This window comes from Berghia stephanieae, chromosome 4, assembly GCF_034508935.2.
Source record: "Berghia stephanieae isolate SIO BIC M18660-M18661 chromosome 4, UCSD_Bste_1.3, whole genome shotgun sequence".
Classification (NCBI taxonomy): domain Eukaryota; kingdom Metazoa; phylum Mollusca; class Gastropoda; order Nudibranchia; family Aeolidiidae; genus Berghia; species Berghia stephanieae.
Genome location: NC_088363.1, coordinates 88,879,239 through 88,888,646, shown reverse-complemented (window position 1 = coordinate 88,888,646; position 9,408 = coordinate 88,879,239).

The window sequence follows — 9,408 nt, the reverse complement described above, 5'->3', positions numbered from 1 at the left end:
ACTACTACTACTACTACACAACTACTACACTACTATACTACTACTACTACTACTACTACTACTACTACTACTACTAACTACTACTACTACTACTACTACTACTCACCACTACAACTACTACCACTACAACAACTAACTAACAACAACTACTACTACTACTACTACTACTACTACTACTACTACAACTACTACACTACTACTACTACTACTAACTACTACTACTACTACTACTACTACTACACAACTACTACCACTACTACTACACAACTACTACAACTACTACACTACTACTACACTACTACACTACTACCTACTACTACTACTACTACTACTACTACTACTTCTACTACACTACTACTACTACTACTACTACTACTACTTACATACTACTACTACTACTACTACTACTACTACTACTACACTACTACTACTACAACTACTACACACTACAACAACAACAACAACAACAACAACAACAACTACTACTACTACTACTACTACTACTACTACTACTACTACTACTACTACTACTACTACTACTACTACTAACTACTACTACACTACTACTACAACTACTACCACTACTACTACAACTACTACTACCACTACTACTACTACAACTACTACTACTACTACTACTACTACTACTACTACTACTACTACTACTACTACTACTACTACTACTACTACTACTACTACTACTACTACTACTACTACTACTACTACTACTACTACTACTACTACTACTACTACTACTACTACTACTAAAATGGTGACGATAGTAATGATGATGATGACGGGGATAAAAATAATAATAATAATAATAATAATGATAATAATAATAATAATAATAATAATAATGATAATGATAATTACAACAATAATAATAATAATAATAATAATAATAATAATAATAATAATAATAATAAATAATAATAATATTAATAGTAATAATAATAATAATAATAATAATAATAATAATAATAATAATAATAATAATAATAATAATAATAATAATAATAATAATAATAATAACAATAATAATAATAATTAAAGAGAAACTTGTCCACATCTGATGTTTATTCTTGTAAGGTCATCCAAGCGAAAACAATAGCATTCATATCGATCGCCATCTCGTGCGGCTTGCCTTAACACACCACACCACAATACCGTATCCTATCCTTATGTTAAACCAAAAACATCATATCTGGCAAATATTCATTTTGATTTTTCTTTTTGGACAACTACATTTAGCTAGCAACATTACAACGTTTAGAAATATTCATTAAAGATAAGCCTTAAAGAACGAGCAATATGCTTGACTATCAATTTTGATAGAATTTTATTTTGCAGTAAAGATTAAGTTAAGTGACTACGATTTTTACTCCTGTAAAACAAATACTTTTCAACCAAGAAGTACAACAAAAAACAACTCCTGCAACGACAATAATAATAAATGATAAATGATGATCGCTTTCCATGAAGCAAACATTTCCAAGCGCTTTACATAATATTAATGAATTATGTAATGAAAACAATTAGTCAAGTTAAACATGGAAACAAAGAATTTATTGCTAAAATAACAACTACAACGACAACTACTACTACTACTACTACTACTACTACTACTACTACTACTACTACTACTACTACTACTACTACTACTACTACTACTACTACTACTACTACTACTATACCACTGAACTACTACTACTACATCTACATCTCTACACTACTACTACCACTACTACTACTACTACACCTACTACTACTACTACTACTACTACTACTACTACTACTACTACTACTACTACTACTACTACTACTACTACTGCTGCTGCTGCTGATGATGATGATGATGATGATGATGATGAGGATGATGATGAGGATGGTGAAGACGATGATGCTTTTACTATGGGAGTGGGGTCTTTTGACCTCCCAGGGTAGATGGAGAGGTCACTCCTGTTTTCTCTTCTCCCCCCCCCCCTCCTCCTCTATATCTGTTTTCCTTTTACAAACTTCTTTTTGTCTTTGTATTGGAATGAGATTATTTGTTTTATTCTAACTGTAGCTGGAATTCTTGGCTGATAGAGAAAACAATCAAAAGTATTTTGTTTTGGGAGATAATATTTTTTTTAATGTGGTGATCGCCCTGATATGTATAGTAATAGTTTCTTTTAGTTTTGAATATTTGGTAAGTATTTGAGTGCATTCATCTCTGTGGGAACTTGTGAAAAGGCATTTGGATGGAAAATTTAGCTGATCTCAAACTGAGTTTATTGATATTTTGCTCTTTTGATCTGCTTCTTTTTCCTATTTGAACCAGTCTTTTATGTTGTCGGGTGCTTTTAATTGTAAATCTGGAATTTATTGATAATTCCACCTCCCTTTTTCATATCATTGAAATGACCTAAAAGTGCCACAAGTGCCGAAAATAAAAATTAAAAAAACTCTTACAACTCCAACTCTCATTACTGCTGCTGCGAACTCTTAGCAAATTTTTGCCACCAAAACAGTGAAGAGATAGGAAATCTATTTTTTTAATGTCAGTCTGTTGAAATTGATCACTGTTAGTCACAATAATATTGGTACACTGAGTACCCTGACAATCCAGGGGCTGTAATGAAAGACTTTGGGATTCTGATGAGTAACAGAAGATCTGATGAATGCTTCTGGTATATTATCATAATACATTTCACGACCTCCTTTCTAAACAACTAGTACTTCATTTAGACACTTTTTATTGTTGTTGTTCTTGATGATGTCGATGGTGATGATGATGATGATGATGATGATCATCATCATCATCATCATCATCATCATCATCATCATCATCATCATCATTATGATGGTGGCTTGGTCTTATAACTAACGGTAGAGGACAACGGGTTGCTGCTGAAATTATAGACGAGAGAGAGAGAGGGGGAGAGAAAAAGAGAGAGAGAGAGAGAGAGAGGGAGGGAGGGAGAGAGAGAGAGAGAGAGAGAGAGAGAGGGAGGGAGGGAGGGAGGGAGGAGAGAGAGAGAGAGAGAGAGAGAGAGAGAGAGAGAGAGGGAGGGAGGGAGAGAGAGAGAGAGAGAGAGAGAGAGAGAGAGTTTTGTTTATCCATGTCTCCATGGTGGAAAAGAATGTAGAGGGCATCCCTTGTAAGCTTCCGCCACTAACCTAGGCCAAGACACGAACATACTAACAAACAAAGGAATAATAGAAGATGGTGGACAGTGAGTGCCTCACGTCGCCGGTACGCCTTTTAAGAGGCAAGATGAGTGAAAATAAAGGGATTGTCTAAAACTAATAATGAATAAGTACATCACTCTCAATAATCAAAATACATACTATATTAAATATGAACTATTAAAAAACCATAAATTAAACTGAGAACGATACAGCTTAGGCCTATACTTGTCACTCAACCTTAGCTTGCAATCGCCCATCATTGAAACATGAACCCCACGACACACAACACAACCGCCCCCCCCCCCCCCCCAAAAAAAAAAACAACAAAACAAACAAACAAACAAACAAAAAAAACAAAGCCCACAAGCGTCCCCCCCCCCACCCCCGGTGACCACTGTTTGGCGGAATGTATCTAGCCAAAGATCCTCTATCTGCCTCCTGATCCGGCTCTTGAATAAATAGTGAAGGGTTCGAATCCCTAACAACCCGCGAGGTTCAATCAGTTACGTTCCCAACAATGATGGTGGGGTCTTCTTCTTCTTCTTCTTCTTCTTCTTCTTCTTCTTCTTCTTCTTCTTCTTCTTAATATTATTATTATTATTATTATTATTATTATTATTATTATTATTATTATTATTATTATTATTATTATTATTATTATTATTATTATTATTATTATTGTTATTGTTATTATTATTATTATTATTATTATTATTATTATTATTATTATTATTATTATTATTATTATTATTATTATTATTATTATTATTATTATTATTATTATTATTACTATCTTCGAGTTATCAGCTCATCATCTCATTAAACATAAACGTTCCATTTCCTTGCGGGCAATCGTTTAACACCCTCACGTTTTGCCACCAACCAATTGTTGAAAACATGTCCTACTTGCTAAAGCTTGTCTTTCTAATAATATTTTAGCTTTTTTGTCCTTCGAATATTAAAACAAACGAAATGTCTGATTCGTCTGTGGGATGTGCTTCAAAATCATGAAAGGTTATTGCATGGGAGGAAACATTTAAAAGGAATTATTATTCCAAAATAATATACGTTGTTGGAGTGGAGGGGGTGGGGACGGTGAGGATGTTTGGAACGAAATAGTGGTGGGGGTATGAAACAGACATCCCAAATGGAGGCAAAACAATAGGGAATTACCGGTCCATCCATTTTAAAGGTCATTAATGCCATGCGCTGTTACTGACAAATGTATGGTTTATTTTGGTTTCCCAACGGAATAAATGTATTTTGCGAGGTGGGCAACGTTGGACAACTGATGTTAATTTTAAGGATGTCGAAATGTCCTGATGGAAGATGGAATAAAAAATCAACACATCTGAACAAGTCGTAATCTTTAATAAAAAGTTAATGTGCGGAAGGAAAATTATTCAAAACAAAGCCCTTGAAATGTTACATTTCGCCCCATAATCGGGCCACACGAGAATAAATTAATTCTCACTATATTTTTGAATCACCATATTGTGGCCCGGGTTCGTTTTTGAATGTTCTTCAGATTAAAGACACATTTTGATCTATCTATACCATAGTGGCCCTATTTTCCTTTTTAACATGAGAACGACACATTGTTCCACTTACCTAGCGCACATTGAGTCCATTATAATATAACAAACGCTTGTTTGGAACGATTTCAAAATAGGATTCAATAGTATGATGTCACGTCCGCCCAGCAACGAGCAGCTTGGTTCTAAACAAAGAAAATAGGTAGGTACTTTCGTTCTTCATGCTGGCTAGAACTTTTTCACATGCCATTTGATCAGAATGTATGAAAGTTATAACATGATCAGATTTATAATGTTTTTCTCCTCTGGATACACTCTTATGCTCGTCGGAGAAGTATTTCATAAGGGCGTCCGCCATTGTTCCGATAGTTTAGAACCCGTTACTTAGTTATTATGCGTCAATACGAGGGAAGTGACGTCACGACTGTTGAAGCCTATTTCAAACGCAAGAGTTCAAGGATACTATTATTATACCCCTCCAAAGACCTCACCCAAGTCATTTCTTATCGAAATATTATATCCTATCTAAAATCTTTCTCTCTATGATTGGTTCTCTTATTCAAAGATTTAACCTTAAGTACCATAAGTACACAATGTTGAAATATAAGAAGTAGACAGAAATCCAATCCAAGAAGCACGTTAGAAAAATAATACAGCACAATCATAGTTAAAATAATTGTTATATTTACATTTTTGTTACTCCTAATATGTTATTTTTTGAATCAAGAAATTGTATTTAATATGATATCAATATCAATGTCCATGAATGATTAAGACACCGATGACTATATTAAGAAAGCAAATCGATAATTTTCCTCATACTTGAAAATCGTTCATTTGCGTTGACGTAATGTTCAGAAATGTTCAAGTGCCATTAATAGCAATTGACATCAAATTTCCGATTTAGAATTAGAGGACCAGGCAGAGGCTTTTCCTCCCTACCCAGGAGAATTTTTAGCATTTCTCTATCCAAAGTCCGTATAAAATAAACGAGATAATGTTTATTCGTTTTGTTCCAGTCGACTTTGAATCCTTTTTTACTTCATGTATGTCCTTACTGGCCTAGATTCAATTTCAACTCGTTTAGTTCGATTAATATAAATTATATATCAGGTTTGTATGTGCACTAAGCTCTCTCTCTCTCTCTCTCTCTCTCTCTCTCTCTCTCTCTCTCTCTCTCTCTCCTCTCTCTCTCTCTCTCTCTTTCTTCTCTCTCTCTCTCTCTTTCTCTCTCTCTCTCTCACTCTCTCTCTCGCTCTCTCTCTCTATCTCTCTCTATCTCTCTCTATCTCTCTCTCTATCTCTCTCTTTCTCTCTCTCTCTCTATCTATCTCTATCTCTCTCTATCTCTCTCTCTCTATCTCTCTCTCTCTTTCTCTCTCTCTCACCTCTCTCTCTCTCTCGCTCTCTCTCTCTCTCTCGCTCTCTCTGTATATATATATATATATATATATATATATATATATATATATATATATATATAGTTTAACATATGGACAGATTAAGAAATAGTAGTAATAGTAGTTCAAGGCCACTAGGCGTCTTTATTGTTTCTTATATATAGAGTTATAGTAATAATTGATTGCTACCCTTTGGACAAGCGTTAGTCTATCGCAAATTATTTTCATCCTAATGTGACAGATCCAGCAAACCCCCCCCCCCCCCCCTTTTTTTTCCCGTCCCCAAGCTACCTCGCTAAATAACCAATCAGCTACATCAGATCAACCGAAAATCCATGTTAACCGAAAGGTCCCAGTATTCAAAGGATCATACCATAAATATTCATCAGATAATGAACGATAGCATTTCGAAATAATTATAACAAATTTCTGAAACGATAAAAAATAAATTATAGAGCAACGACACAGTTGAAATTACTCTAAGAAAACAATAATTGAAGTAGGAAAATGAACAAGCTAGAATCCCCTTTTGAGACGAAACTGAAAACTAAATCATGACCAAACTTTAATGCTGAGACATTATCAAAACGACCTCGCACTAGATCTATAATTAGACGACCTACATACTTAAAAAAAATAACTGCCTTTCGTACTCTCTCTGGTAAATAGTTTATTTTAAAAAATGAATGCTTCAACCTGAATTTATTGTTGTCGTAGTGCACAGACTGTTTCGAATCAACAAAATCATTTTTTAACCTTCGGTAGCCTGATCGTAGCCATCGTAAACTTATAGATAGTATGCGTTTGGCCAAGAAGCTCATAACATTGCCATCCGGAAGCCGGAAGTATAACGGACCAACACACAAAACTATGTGTAACCATGAACTTGTATAGTTTCCTTCATACAGTTTAGTGAGAACTACTCATAAACGTGGATGGCAAAAAAAAAAAAAAAACAATTACAAAGATGAGTGACGTCATCTTCGTTCTATCTATAGCCTGACACTGACCAAAAAATGACGTCAAAAGACACGTCTTTGGGTTCAAAAGAAAACAAATTATGAGTTGTATTCAATAGTTCAACCAATGGAATAACTTGTTTCCTTGAGCTCTACTTACGACAACTCGCTAGACCCTGCACAAAAAATGACGTCAAATTGTAAGTCCTGGTGGGTTCTATCTAGTGTCAGGCTATCAGATTACGATGGCGGTATGTAACCTGGGTTAATCGGTTGGCGTCCCATCCAAGAGTTCTGTGACCTTGAAATAGATATCACAGTTCTAGTACTATCTCACGGGAGCCCTAAATCAGTAGCTCTAGTACTGGCTTATGGGAGTCGTTTCTTTTTTTTTTTACCACGGCCCAGAGTTGTTCTTATCATTCAAAAATAATTTTAACATTGGATAAACAGATAAACTTGAACCAAAAAAAAAAAAAAGAAAAGAAATAGCCATGTGTTACCCCGTCTCCAAATGTGGCCAAATGGCCAAATGTGACTTAAAAAGCAACACAGATTTCATGTGTACCGCAGAGAATCGTGATTCGTGGAGACAGCTGACCGGCAACGTGCTCAAGAGCACAAGCCACGATGGATGATGATGACCGCGTCTCCCAATTGGATTCAATAGTCTGATGTCACGTCGCCCAGCAACGGCGGCCATCGTGGTTCTAAACAAAGCCATTGTTTCGATAGTTTAGAGCCAGTTACTAAGTTACCATGCGTCATTACGAAGGAAGTGACGTTACGACTGTTGAAGCGTATTTATAAGAATACAAACCATGGTTGCGCATGACAAGGGCAATGTCAGAAATGAATATGTCCACCAGAAAACGGGGACCAGACGACGGAGAAAATTCTCTGTATTGTTCGAAGGTGAAATTGCGTAAAAAGAGTAATCTTGTCATAATAACTTAGAATGTGTTGCGAAATAAATATTCACTGATCACAAAACGTAAAATAAGTCTCCTATAATAAATATACCGATACCCTATATAATTTAGTAAAGGAGTCACGTAAATAATGATAATATTGATAATAATAATAATAATAATAATAATAATAATAATAATAATAATAATAATAATAATAATAATAATAATAATAATAATAATAATAATAATAATAATAATAAATGGCACTTATTCGAGCACTTTACCCCGTCTAAACAGGCACCTTGACATCGATTGAAATATACAAATACAAAAACAAACAGATCATTAATTGATTACATTTGAAACAATTGGGTTTTTGGTTGAGTTTTTTTTTTTTAAATGAAGAGATGAGGATGACCTAAGGGATGCTGGTAGTGAATTGAAGGGCGGCAAATGGGCATGATCTATATCAAATTTCCATGTGCTCCAGGTCATTGGTCACATTGCAAAGTGTGTTCAAAGTGACCCACATAGTCAAAAGTGTTCACAGCTTTTTAAATATCTAACATCACGATTGGTTATTTTGTTCATCTTGATACATGAGTATGTTTATAACTTTTGTAAACAAAGCAGCGCGTTTACATTTTTAAAGAAATATCAAATAGTTGGACAGCAACAAATCAGGTGATTGATGACCTGGTTGGACGAAAACATGAATATAGATCGCTCCCATTGAATCAGAGAGATGAATGGCGTACCATGATCACCGATGTCTGGCACAGACTTGGTACTTGAAGAAGAAGAATATACAGCGCGTACCCAGTGTGTGAAGATTTATATGCCAGGGTATCAAGTTATAAATTATTCGCTTCTCAACAGGAAGCTAGTGAAACTCTTGAATGAGATAGTCACGGCATTATTCTGTACAACTTGAATGCAATCTGATTTTTCATGATGTGTAACACGCATGGCAGGCAGACATTTGTTTGTGTTCTTCGATTTTGGAATTTTAAAAAGATCAATTGTCTTTTTCTTAAACGAAATTTTATATCATTTTACTCGTGACAGTATTGTATTTATTGTGATATCATTTTTCTCAAATTTTGTCAACGATTTCGAGTGATTTTTTGTGATGTTCTTTAAAGTTAACAATGGATTCTAATTTTTCTAGAAGTGTTCAAAGTGCATATTTGTTTGCATCCACTTTTAACAACCGATGTCTTGTAACCTTTTAAACTTTCACACTGACGAATTCTTCTCATCACCTAATTTTATAACCGAATTATCAAACAGCGGTAAGAAAACAAAGATCGTTAACTGTTGTTTATGAACAAAGACCACCCAGTCGTCCCTTCTCCCCAATCTCATCACTGTAATAAATACTTCTCATCGTCAAACCCCATCATTGACTGTTTTTAACTCT